A 13,011-nucleotide genomic window follows, 5' to 3' on the forward strand; every position below is an offset into this window, starting at 1 on the left:
TTTCACAATGTATATGTATATCAAATTATCATATTGTATACCTTAAATACATATAATTTTTATTCGTCCACTATATCTCAGTAAAGCTGGTGGGAAAAATCACTACAGCAGGGGGAAAGGGCTTACAATTTTAAAGAACCCCCTGATAAATTCTGCTTATCTGATCTACTTAATGAAGGACATTTATTTAATATTGACAGTTCCTAGGGTTATTACTGGATTAAATGGGAAGCTTCATTTAAAACATTACGACAGTCCCTGGCACACAGAAATTTTAAAAAGATTTTAGATATTATGTTTACTATAACGATGGAATTTGTCTAATGTATATCTCAGAAGACCTATCCATACCTTTCCACGTCGGGGGTCATAATCAGTCCCAGGAGGCTTAATGAGACTTATGCCTATTATACAAGAACTTGCAGACAGGAATACAGTCAGGCAAAACCACAATCTGTCAATGATTGACCAAATGATAACTCCTTAGAGACGGTGAAAGTGAGTAAAACAACAGTGATTTCATCTTCCCTAACAAATCCATTCATAAACCAATTGGTCTCATTCAATGAGAGCTTACAACGAAAACACATGGGTTTAAATCTCATTAGATTCCTAAATTGTTAGTCCACTCCAATGATGGGAAACGTCTAGAAAGGGACAATGCAACTACTAAAATCTGGGTCTGTCTCCCTAGACCAGATTGCAACCACTCTTTTTACCTTCCCCTTCCTAACTGTCCCAACAAAAGTCCACCGTGCCACACTATCAGAACAACCAAAGACAAGTTGTTTGTAAGGTGACACTCAACCATGAGAAAAATGAGACCTCTGTCCCCTGAAACAACCTCAGATTACAGAATGTAAAGCTCTTTTTCTTAAAAAAGTCAGACTCCAAACAAGAAGTTGGGAAGATAGCAGCTATTCACTCAGGACCTCGAGAGACCTCTCATTTCAGCTGAGCCTGATTTACCTGTTTATGGAGTAACCTTCCTCATGATGATTTGGGATGTCAGGCAGAGCCGAAAGACAGCCAGCTCACTCACTGGAGGATTCCATTAACAGTCTGAGCCCTTGTCCTACCACCTTGAACTCACACCTACCTGCTGTCCTTGCCCCTTGGCACGGCGTGAGCGTCTGCACACCTTGGACTGCCCCAGTGCTTCTTCTATGAAGGGCACATAGCCACAGTGTGATGATGTGATGTGTGTATACATTGTCAAATGGTCACTAGAATCAAGCTAACTAACACATCCGCCACCTCACACAGTTACCTGTTTGTGTGTACATGTCTGGTTGAGAACATTTAAGATTTATTTTCTTAGCAACTTTCAAGGATATAATACAGTATCATTACCTATAGTCACCACCCTCTACATTAGATCCTCAGAACTTGTTCCTCTTGTCACTGGCAGGTTTTACCCCAGCCCCTGGCACCCACCATTCTAGTCTCTGTTTCTGCGACTTGACTTTTATTTTTATTTATTTTATTTTTAAAGATTGTATTTATTTATTCATGAAAGACACACACACAGAGAGGCAGAGACACAGACAGAGGGAGAAGGAGGCTCCCTGCGGGGACCCGGATGTGGGACTCAATCCCAGGACCCCAGAATCACCTCTGAGCTGAAGGCAGATGCCCAACCACTGAGCCACCCATGCGTCCCAAGTTGACTTTTTTTAGATTCCACATATAAATGAGTTCACACAGTCCCTCCCTTCATTCTTAGTCATGGCACCCTATCTTATATTTGCTGCATCCCAGATTTGAGGTTGGAAGCCCTCGTTGTCCTTACACTCATTGTCCTTGTGGGTGTTCTCAAATACAGGAGGCTGACATTTGGTGGGGATCTGCACCCAGAGGAGGACCACAAAATGACATCAGCAGAGCCAAGTAAACCAGCCTATGATTGGAGCACTTAAGGAAATGAAATCCCAGCAGGATTCTGATTTTCCTCCTTAATTAGCTTCCTCCATTCCCTGAGGCATTTGCTCCCTTAGCAAGATCCTACCCGGTAAACTTTCCTTTGTCTTGGCTCCCGGGTGTGTTAAGTAAATACCTGGGAGCCATGGCCTGGAGCTTGAGAGGCTTTTTGCAGTCCACAGCAGGCTCCCTGCCCAGACAGCCTCTGCTAATGCTAATTGGACTGCTTGTGTCACACTTTCTGTCCCCAGGAGTGATGCTGCTCTGTCTGCCTGAGTTCTTGCCAAAGGAGCCCTAGAGTTCCTGCCCTAAGAACTCCCATACATGTGCATTTACTCCCAGCCAGTCTCCAGAGGGGTCAGCAGGTGTTCATTTTAGCCTCGTGAAAGGACATGTTTTCCCATGACCTCTAGGTGTTCTGAAATGGAAAGGTCAAAGGACAAACAGAATATACCCATAACTGTAATAATATTAATCCCATTTTTAAAAGTCAGATTAAGGCAACTCAAATTGTTGATCCAATGGAACCAATGTTAATTCTAGAAGTAAACATTATAAATCTCATCACCAGGTTAAAGTTAAAATCACACATAATAAGATAATAACACTGAAATCTAGTGATCCTTACAATCTTTCTGTTTCTATCACAATAGCTTCTCCCTCTCCTGAACCTCGATGGCTCCATTGCTCTGTCAGGCTCTCGCTGTGTTAATTTTTTAAAGAAGAAAATGGGGCAAGTTCAGAGATAGGAGAAGAGAAATGAGGAGAGAAGAGGTATCTTTCTACTTTTTCTATATTAGGGAATCTGAATCTATTTCTTTGGCTGAATTATGCTTCCAGGTAAAACACTGCTGGATGATATAATGCAGAATGCTGCAGTTGAAATGTCTATCTTTGTTTTCTTCATGTTGGATGAAGCTAGGAATTCATTCATTCATTCATTCATCAATACGTACTGAGGTTAGGATGCACATATATATGATTTATTGTCCAAACGAGGATAATCTAGAGAATGAAAGGGATGCTTTATTATTTCTACCCAGACAGAAGGACATACCAGGACTATTCTGAAACAAAATGGGAGGTATAATCACCCTAATAATTGAACACTTCCCACATACATGGTGTAAAAGCAGAAAAGGTCCATGGAGTGGGTAAAGGTGCTATTTATTCTTCATTCCTACATTCAAAAATCAGTGCTAACTCCCACCTTTTCTCAAATTACCAAAAGGTTCTGGTAAAACGTATTGGTTCTTTCACGTAAAATAAAAGTAGTACTCAGGTTTTTCAACCACGGATTTTTCAAACTTGAAACAATTCTCTCGACTCAAATAAGACCCAATTTTTTCTGAGAACAGGTTGAATTTTGATAGGTCATTCTATATTTAATTACACTGATACACAATGAGCAGTTCACTGAGACTTAATCTTACCCAAAAAAACCTACTGTTCTCCCTCAAAAAAGAGGACATTTCTATCTCACCATTTGAGGGAAAATAGTCAAGGAAGACAAAGTACAAACACACACACACGTGTATACAAATACAAATACATACATTCAGTTTTGGAAAGATTTGAGCACAACTGATATTAGTTCATAATTCATGTTTTCACAGAACAGTATTTATAGTTTAAAAATGAATTTTGCCCACCTGACCACAGTTGATTCTCACAACAGCTGGCTTAGATAGTATCACTATCCCCAACTTCCAGTTGAGGAAATTAACTACTACAGATTGACACAGACTGGCACTTAAAGCTTCTGACCCTGGTTCCATCATTCTTCTTACAATGAAACAATAACTCATTACAGATGTTTAAGTGACAACGTTGTCAAAAATCTCTTCTACTTCCATCAAACTTAAAACTTTTCAAAGCTTTTTCACATTGACTCAATATACTCAAAGGGACTACCATGAGCCATGTCCTGATGAGATGCTGGAGGCACAAAGGTGTATAAAACTGTCCCTGAGTATAAGGAACTGGAAATCTGATATATATGACAGACAAGGAAACTAGCCCAGTTCCGTTGATAAGTTAAATGAAGGAACTGCAAAATATGCAAAATATTGCAAAATATGCCAAGAGCCACACAGCAAAGAGTACCAAGGCCAGGCTGTGGGGACCACATAAGGCATCCCCAGGAGGTACTGCTTGCAAGAGAAATGGGCGTTTGTCCTGTTCCCTGAGGCTCAGAATCTCAAGCCAGGGAACATTAGGTTATGTTAAAACACAGTAAGTTGTTTGTAAATAGTTGTAGCAAAGGATGTATTTCATCCTTTGATGAAGGATGCTGGATAATTGGCAAGGCACAGGATGGGAGCCTGGAATGTTTAGATAAGAAAGTTGAAATTCATGTTATAGGCCAATGAAAGAAGGAAGTGAGATGGGAGACAGTGAGACACCCAAGAAAGCAAATGCACAAGGCTTATTTGGGACCTAAATTTAAGAGAGTGAAGAGGAAAGCAATGCCAGGATATAAATGTGTTTAAGACAGAAGTCAGTAGGATTTGGGGTCAGGATGTGGAAGATGAGGGGTGAGGAGAAAGCAAATGTACCTCTAAATTCTTTAAGGAACTGGGTGGTTAAGTTTCATGAACCAAGACAGGGCACTAAGAGGGATGAGCAGATTTCTGAGGGATGCTAAGAGTTTTGGTTTTGTATATATTGAGTGTATGTACTGAGTATAAGGCCCATGAAGCTGTCAAGTGGCAAGACCTAGGGGAAACTAAAGCTCAGGAGAAAATTCTAGACAGTAGTTTCAGCTTTGAAAGCCATAGGTGAGGCAGGTACAGAAGGCCATTCACTGAAGACATAAGCAGAAGAATCTTTCCACTGGGGAGAGGGAAGGAGAGTTTAAACACTGGGAGGTTATTATAGTGTTTTGTTTTATTAGAAGTGATTTAGTTGGAAATAGATATTTTAATTAAAATGTCGCAAAAAACCTTCCCCCTCCCTTTGCTTTATTAAGAGATCTACACATACCTCCATAATATTTCCCCCTAAAAATCTTCTCCTCAAAAAAACTTTGAACCACATATATGGAAAAACAAGATTGGAGGAAATCTTTCTTCCATGATGTCAAGTTGATGAATGTGTGATGACCTTTCCAAGGGAGAGATGCACTAGGGGAAAAGGGGGCATATTTCTAGAAGCCCCAGAGGACTGACCTTCAAAGTTTCCTGACAGTTCCAAGACACTCTCTGAGATCACAACATTTCATTCAGCTTCTCCATGTACTTGTATCTAAACAAATGGTTGCAACTTCCACCACCCATGTTCTCATCCCTTTCAAATATCAGATGTAGATTTCCCCATGGCCAGCAAGAAAGCCAAAGAATGACTGAAACCCCTAGTTAGCTCTGGGAAACAGGCCACACAGTAAGGAAGAGGGAGGTTATTTCCCTAAGCGTCCTGTAGTGAAGTCACTTTTGGCTCCATTCTGATTGTACAAATGGCCTGCGAGATTGGATCCCATCATCTCAAGAAATGGCTTACTAGTGTGAATATGGTTCTGACCTTGGGCCAAATGACGTCCACTGCCACCCTCACCTCCAAAGTCATAGTTGAAGTTTTAATCTGCCCCCCCCCCACCTCCGCCAAAGAATGTAACTGGATTTGGAGACAAGGTCTTTAAAGAGGTAATTAAGTTAAAATAAGGTCTTTAGGCTGGACAGTCATCCAATATGACTGATGTCTTTATAAGAAGGGATTTGGACACAGATATGCACCAAAGAAAGATTATGGAAGATCACAACAGGAAGGTGGCCACCTGCAAGATAAGAAAAGAGGCCTCAACAGAAACCAAATCTGCCCACACCCTGACTGACCTTGGACTTCTAACCTCCAGAACCTTGAGGGGGGCAAAAAATTTCTGTTTAAGGCACCTAGTCTGTGGTACTTTGTTATGCATGCCTAGAAACCAATACAGGCAATTATAAATGTGGTATAAAATGTGTGCCAAGGATTTCCCAGATGAAGTTAAGTGGGGAAAAAAAATCAGGCTTATTTTACAATTAAGGGTATTGATGCACAACTGTCTTGTATAAAAATGTGTTAATTGATTTATAAGTTCTAGAGAAGTCTAACCATTCAGGAGAGAAGCTAGCCTGTGGGTATTTGAGTTTTGAATCGTCATTGCTACAGAATTCACTGACAGGGTTTCATGGAACTACATCCTGTCTGTGGCTCAGATGGGATTTGGCCTGTGTCTATTGTACCTTAAGATGTAGTAAACTGCTTTAGGTAGGCAGACTGTGTTAACTTGATTCTGCAAAACTCTTAATATTTGAAACAAAATCCTGAATATGACATTTCAAAAGCAGAAAGAAAAAATTGTGGATAATGTCTCTGCTTGTGTGACAAGTCACTTTTTTCCCCTTCAATTTGTTCCCAAGTCCGATAGACACAACATTTGAAATTGGCCTCATGTTGGTTTTCCCACCCATACTGACTGTGACTGCCTTCATCCAAACTTGTATAATTTCTGGCCCATTCTATTTATCCACCTAACTAAAATTTTCGGAGGGGGTACAACATTGTGTAAAGGTTAAGGGGCATAGTCTCTTGAGTTAAGAGTCCCAGCTCTGCCCTTGACAAACTGTAATCTCACTCAAATCTAAGCTTCAAATTTTCATGATTGAAACAGAGGTAATAACAGTACTCTCCTCATAGGGCCGTTGGAGAATTTAGTGAAATAACAAGTAAAAAAGCATTTAGACTAGTACATATAGGATACTCAGAAAATATTAGGTATACTAATATGAATCTTTTAAAATCCATCACCTTACAGCATTTTGTCTTGCTCTCTTCTGCATAATTCCACCAGCCAAGATTTTCTCATGCTTGGCTTTCTTGTAACTGATATTTTGAAAACAACAGACATGTTGAGTTTTCTGTTTCAAATATCACTAGTTTCTCCCACCCGAGTCTCCTCAATGAAGGCGCCTAAGTCTTCCAATGGGAAAACTTGTCCTCACTGACATTTTTCAAGTGTCCATTGTAACCCATTCTCCCTGTGACACCAAGCTCCTGAGTTCTTTTTTCCACAGCACAGAACTCATCTTTCTGATCCTTCAGTGGCTTATTCCGGTTTGTGAGCTGAAGCCCAGATGCTTCCACATGGCCCACAGTGCCTTCATCAAGCTGCCTGGGCCTCCATATTCTCCCCTCCAGCCCACAGAGCCTAATGAACAACAGGTGTTTAGTAAATGTTTGGTTAATGAGAGGAGTGCCTGAGCAACATGAGGGCTCCAAGGCTTGTTACTTCTCCACCAGCATTAGCCTGTTGTAGAAGCTTCCTGGGGCTGACACCACAGACTACCACCAATTTTGAGGCTTAAAACATCAGAGTTATTGTCTCACAGATCTGAAGGCCAGAATTCTGAGATCAAAGTTCTACCAGAGCCGTGCTCCCCTGAAAAGCTCTAGGGGAGACTCCTTTGTTGCCTCCTCCACCTTCTGATGGCCCTTGGCGCCGTCTGGCCTGTGGCTGCATCCCTCCAGTCTCATCAGGTGTCTTCACATGGCCTTCCTCTCTGTGTCTCTTCTGTGTTTTTGTGTCTCAATTTCCCTCCCTTTTATCATATAAGGACACCAGTCAGTGGACTTAGGACTCACCCTAAAACCAGGACGAGCTCATCTTCACATGCTTAACTTCACAATCAACACAAAGTCCCTACTTCTTAATAAAGTAGGTGGGGTAAAGACTTGGACATCTCTTTTTGGGAAACACAACTACAAACAAATCACAAACAGTCAACTAACAACAACAGTCAAGAGTAAGAGAGGTCAAGAAGGGAAGAGAGATTAGAAAATGGAGAGTTTTGACCGTACCTGGAAAGGAAATAGGATTTTCATCTGCAGTTCAGAGACCAGAGTGGCCTGAGTGCTGAGCATGCCATCTGGCTAGAGTCCTCGAGCAAGCCCAGGGCAGCATGGGGATAGTGTTTCCTGCCCAGCTCTCTAGTTTCAGATCCACTTGTTAAAGGTTTATGTTTTTGTCCTATGAAAGATTATTTATTAATAAGGCAAATTAGAGAAAAGGAAAAAAAATCACATGAATCCCATCACACTTGTGTCTCTTTTTCCCCATTTTTAGGTTTTAGCTTGGGTTTTGTTAGTTTTTTTAATGAGTAAGCTTACACTAGACATACAATTTTTGTACCCTGCTTCTGTCTTATAACAAACTTCTTAAAATCAAAATTATTTCCATTATATTAATATACTCTATAAGTATTTTCTTAATGTATTTTAAATTTAGTTCCATATTTTTCAAAATGACACCTACACAAAACTTAAAGTTTATAAAGCTTGTTATAAAGATAAAAATAAATCACAAACAAAAATAGCAATCCTCTGTATCATAGATCCCTCCCATGTCCTGCAGCCCAAAGGCAACCACTTTAAACAATTCTCAGCTGATTCTTTAAATGTTTACTTCCATATATCTCAATAGCAAGCTTACGGTAATATTTCTTGATTTCTCAAGAAAGTTTTAGATGTTATTATCTGGTTGGAACCTTTGTACTGCTCTGCATCTCTTTCCCACTTCCACCATCACTACTATCACTACCACACACACACACACACACACAAATCACACATATCTTATCTCCTGTACTCTCAACATGTTTATATATTAACCGTAGTTAGATCAATAGGCAGTGTTCACATTACCTGCAGTTGAGCCAGGAAGTGTGCTATAATTACTTGTTCCATTCTTAAACAACTTTTGCCTTCGATAGTATTAATAATTGAATTTTTTTGCTTTATTTTCTATATATTTATCACTAATACATTTTCAAATTCTTCTCCATTATCTAAATGTCCTTTTAAGACTCTATTAATTTCTTCTTTTGGAGCCTTATCTCCTGGAGCTAATTGGCATGTTTTCACTAGTCTGATTGCTCCCTATGCCAGCTACACAACTGCCACCTGGGGATCTCCCTTGGCCCTCACCTTGAGGATTCCCTTCACCTCCGTCTCCCATGGGATTTCCTGTTTCCCAAGTGCCATGTCTTCCTTTTTTTGTTATTTACTCTCTCGTTGTGGTGGAGCATCTCCTTCAGTAAGTTCCTGAGAAATGATGTTGTGATGGTCAATTCCTAGAGACCCTTCAGTCTATTTCATATTTAACTGATATTCTCTGGGGAATAGAATCGAAGTTGAAAATCATTTTCATTCAGAGTTTGTAAGAAAAGTCTCCATGAATCTCCAGCTTCCTCTGTTGCTGTTAAGAAAATCAAAATAATTTACTGCCAACATCTTCACCCAACCCCCACCCCTCAACCCCCAAGCTTATAGGATTTTCTCTTTGCTGCCAGGATCCTATAGTTTCATGATTCTGAGGGTACCAGCCAAGGGCAAGAAACTCGCCACACTCCCAAATGACTTTGGGTTTTTTTTAGACTTTCTAATAAAAGAATTGGTCATGTAAGCCATGATGAAAGGAATCCAGGGATCCAAAGGCACTTGAGGACTAGCAAGTGTACCATTAGCTAACAGCACCACTTGATGTGAAGGGGCAGGGCAAAGAAAGAAATCGTCTGTATCAGATTCTGCTTGTGTGCTGCAACCCTGCACAAAGAGTTGCACAACAGGAACTGTAACAGCAACAGGAGTAGTTACTACTACGTCTGTGCATGATCTGGTCATTCTCTGATTCATCTGGTTGTGATAGGAGCAAAACCACATTTGTGTCCTCATTCACATGGTCTCCCAGTGAGTGCTTGGTGCTTGGCCGCCGTGTCCTGGTCTCTGGCTGATCAGATACTCTTTCCTACGTTTACACAGAAAAAACAGCCTTCCTTGTGCTGAGTACAAGGTTATGTGTTAGATGTGGATACAAGAAGAAGATTAACTGGTAGAACTTAGCTGTTGTAACTTACTCGGTAGAAGGAAATAAGTGCAGCTCTCCAGCTGGGAGGAAGTATAGCTTTTGGCCCACTCCTCAAGGGCCCTGTTCCTTTGGGCAAGAAGAACACAAACAATTGGGTTTGTATCTGGAAGGCCTTTACAGACAGCCTTTCCAAGCAAAACATACATGAACAGGTCATGAAGGAAAAACATCATCCAAAGGACCCAGGATGGGCCAATGTGGGTCCCGACAGGGCCACTAACCTCTATAAAAGCATCTTTGTATGAATAGAGAAAGGCAACCCTTCTGTGGAGATATCAGAAAAAGATCCCCACTTCGGGCGGGTCCAGCCCTGTGGAAGCACAGCTCAATGAGCAGAGCCATGCTAGATGCCAACCATCACTTACTCCTGGGTCAGACACCTTTGTCTGTCAGATGGACAAGCTTTACAACCATTTAAAGTGGCCCCGGGTCCTCATATACTGATTAAATACAACAAATTTTTCAGGGTATGGACCATGACCAGTTGGACATCATAACACCAGATAAAGGGGTCTAATGTCACCCTCCCAGAGCTGATTCAGATTTTTGCGAGCTAAAAACACAGGAGGATGAAGAGTAACCAAGTTAGCAGACCAAAGAAAGGTGAATCCTAGACCAGAAACAAGAAAAGTCAAGACATCATCAGAATTACACTACAAATAGATCCTCGCCACAAACAGAATTCCCAAAATGCCATCAGAATTCCTATTCCAAAGGCGATCGGTCAGACATAACTTCTCCCATTTCCCTCATATGTCCTTTACTTTGAAGCAAGCTTCGTTTACGATCATGTTCTTCAAGAGAGACCACCAGTAGCCTGGAAGGGACCCTGCTAGCCCTCTGGAGCAGTATCTACAGAGCAGACTCAAAGAGCATAGAAAGCCCACCCAGCATGTAGCTCCCTGTGATCCCTTGAGCTGAGGTGGGACGGAGGGGAAGTTGTTTTGTAGGACTAGCAAACAGAGGGATGGGTTTGTAATCTCCAAATGGGGCTATAGAAGCCAGAAAGTCTTTGGTGGAAGAGTTCCAAGGCAAAGTAATCTCTGACATCTCTTCTCACCTGGGTTTTCAGAAGCATTGGAATGACACGGTCCATTATGCTTCCCAGGAAGCTCGTGGCTGCAGGGACTTTGGCAAACCACCAGTCCACACCTCTTCCTGCTCCCACCCCATCCTCCCAGGCCCTGAAGAAAGGTTTCATAACCTCATAAGGAGCTCACTTGCCCATTCCTGAAAATTTAGCTCAGCTAGGAAGAAGGTTCCTAGCTGAGTACAGGTTCTGAGCATTGTGGTATCGCATTTAACCTCTTGCTGCAGCTCCATGTGGGCAATGGAGAGATTTCCAAGAACATGAACATCTTCCTCTTCCTCAGTATTTCAGCACTAGAGTCCCTAGGAGATCCAGAGGTAAAAACTGTTTTCATAATACTAAGATATCATGTCTTGGCCACCGCATTCACATTTGGGCTGATGGGACGAAAGCAATGATAGGTAAAACCGTTGGCACAAATCAAGGCAGAAACAGTAAAATGTACAAGTAGGCTAGCTGTCACTGTACTCTTTCCTGCCACACATTCACCAGGGGAAAGCCAGCTTTCCTGTTAAATATCTTTGATGAAGCAGCTAAAAGCATAACTTTAACTCTTCTTTTTCATATTCTTTCTGATGGATTTGGCAGCCGTTAAGAAGCTTAACGCATAGCATGTTTGTCTCAAAGAAAAGCACTTGTGCAATTTTGAATTTCAAGCTGAACTAGCCACTTTTTTTTTTTTCATGAAGCATTCGGTTTTACTTGAAAGAAATCGGAATGACAAATATTCAGATTTTGGGTGTTTGACAGATACTTTTCTGAACGTTAAAAAGCGAATCTATCACTTTAATTAACAATGGACAGTATTTGTGGCCAATTACAAAATTTGAGCTTTCAAGCAAAAATTACAATCTTGGAAAATTTGTACCTGTATCATGAAATTGACATCCTCCCAGTACTTAGAGATGTAGAAACATCTTTACATTGCTTAAATTATTTTTCTAAGACTGGTCCTGATATAAATAGTTGGGGTGTTTTGATGTTGTATAATAAAATATGTAAAATAAAATAAAATAAAATAAAATAAAATAAAATAAAATAAAATAAAATAAAATATGCCAACATTTTAAAGATCTGTATAACTCAGTGACCCGATACTGTAACATCACGAATGGGCCAAAGATCCATTCAAACTACCAAGTAGACCAATGGACTTTTCATGAAACCCAATGAAAGTTCATTGATACAGTTTCAGATTTCACAGTACAATTATTCTTTAAGAAACTACCACTTGTTGGGACACCTGGGTGGCTCATTTGGACATTTGTCTCTTGATTTCAGCTCAGGTCATGATCTCAGAGTCTTGAGATCCAGCCCAGCCACAGGCTCCATGCTCAGGGCAGAGTTGGCCTGAGAGTCTCTCCCTTTGCCCCTCCCCCCACTGAAGCACATGCACGGTTGCGTGCACGTGCACTCAAATAAATAAATAAATAAATAAATAAATAAATAAATAAATAAAATCTTTTAATCTTTTTTTCTTTCTTTTTTTTAAGAAACTACCACTTGTCAAGGGGTAATTTCTGGAGTAAAGGCTGTGTGTAGGCTGCAGAGCATGAGTGGATAGACTGCCTTGAGGATTGCAGACAATCCATTGCAATAGAAAGGACAGTGGAGTAAATGGAGACAAATAGAGGGAAGCGGGGAAATTTGGAAGAAGCATGAAGATCTGGGAGCTCTGTCCTGACTGTAATGTACTCTGTGAAACGAGAGGCAAGAGCTCCAAAGAAGGGAGAAGGAACTGAGTGGAGGATGGAGGAGGATTGCTAGGCAGCCCCTAGGGCCCACTTGAGGTTTGTGGTTGTAAATTTAAAGCGAGACCAGCCAGCACATTTATGTAGAGCACAATAATAGGGTTTTCTGTTGAAATACATTTTCTTTATTGATTTCTAAGAAAGACAGAGAACCTACCACTTGTCGTTTGGTGCAATATCAAAGGAGAATAAAATCTTCTGAAATGGCTGCTAAAACACTCCTCCCTTTTCTAACTACTAATCCGCATGAGGCTAACTTTTCCTCATATACTTCAACCAAAAGAACATATCAACAGATTGACTGCAGCAGCACATGTGAGAATCCAGCTGTCTTCTATTAAGGCAGCCAC

The 13,011-nt window shown here is 40.8% G+C and overlaps 1 long non-coding RNA gene across 3 annotated transcripts in view; it reads right to left on the reverse strand.

Annotated features, from left to right (window-relative positions):
* Positions 1–13,011, reverse strand: part of LOC140641000 (uncharacterized) — a 49,629-nt gene that overhangs the window by 18,424 nt on the left and 18,194 nt on the right. For 2 of the 3 annotated variants that reach the window (XR_012037574.1, XR_012037572.1), the window contains exons 2-3: positions 8,881–9,151; positions 7,756–7,924 (exon numbers count right to left, since the gene is read on the reverse strand). This is a non-coding gene — a long non-coding RNA (uncharacterized lncRNA). Of the gene's footprint in view, positions 1–7,755; positions 7,925–8,880; positions 9,152–9,809; positions 9,887–13,011 lie in introns of all 3 variants that reach the window. The other variant, XR_012037573.1, reaches the window with a different exon arrangement.

This window comes from Canis lupus, chromosome 10 (genome assembly GCF_048164855.1).
Source record: "Canis lupus baileyi chromosome 10, mCanLup2.hap1, whole genome shotgun sequence".
NCBI classification, from domain to species: domain Eukaryota; kingdom Metazoa; phylum Chordata; class Mammalia; order Carnivora; family Canidae; genus Canis; species Canis lupus.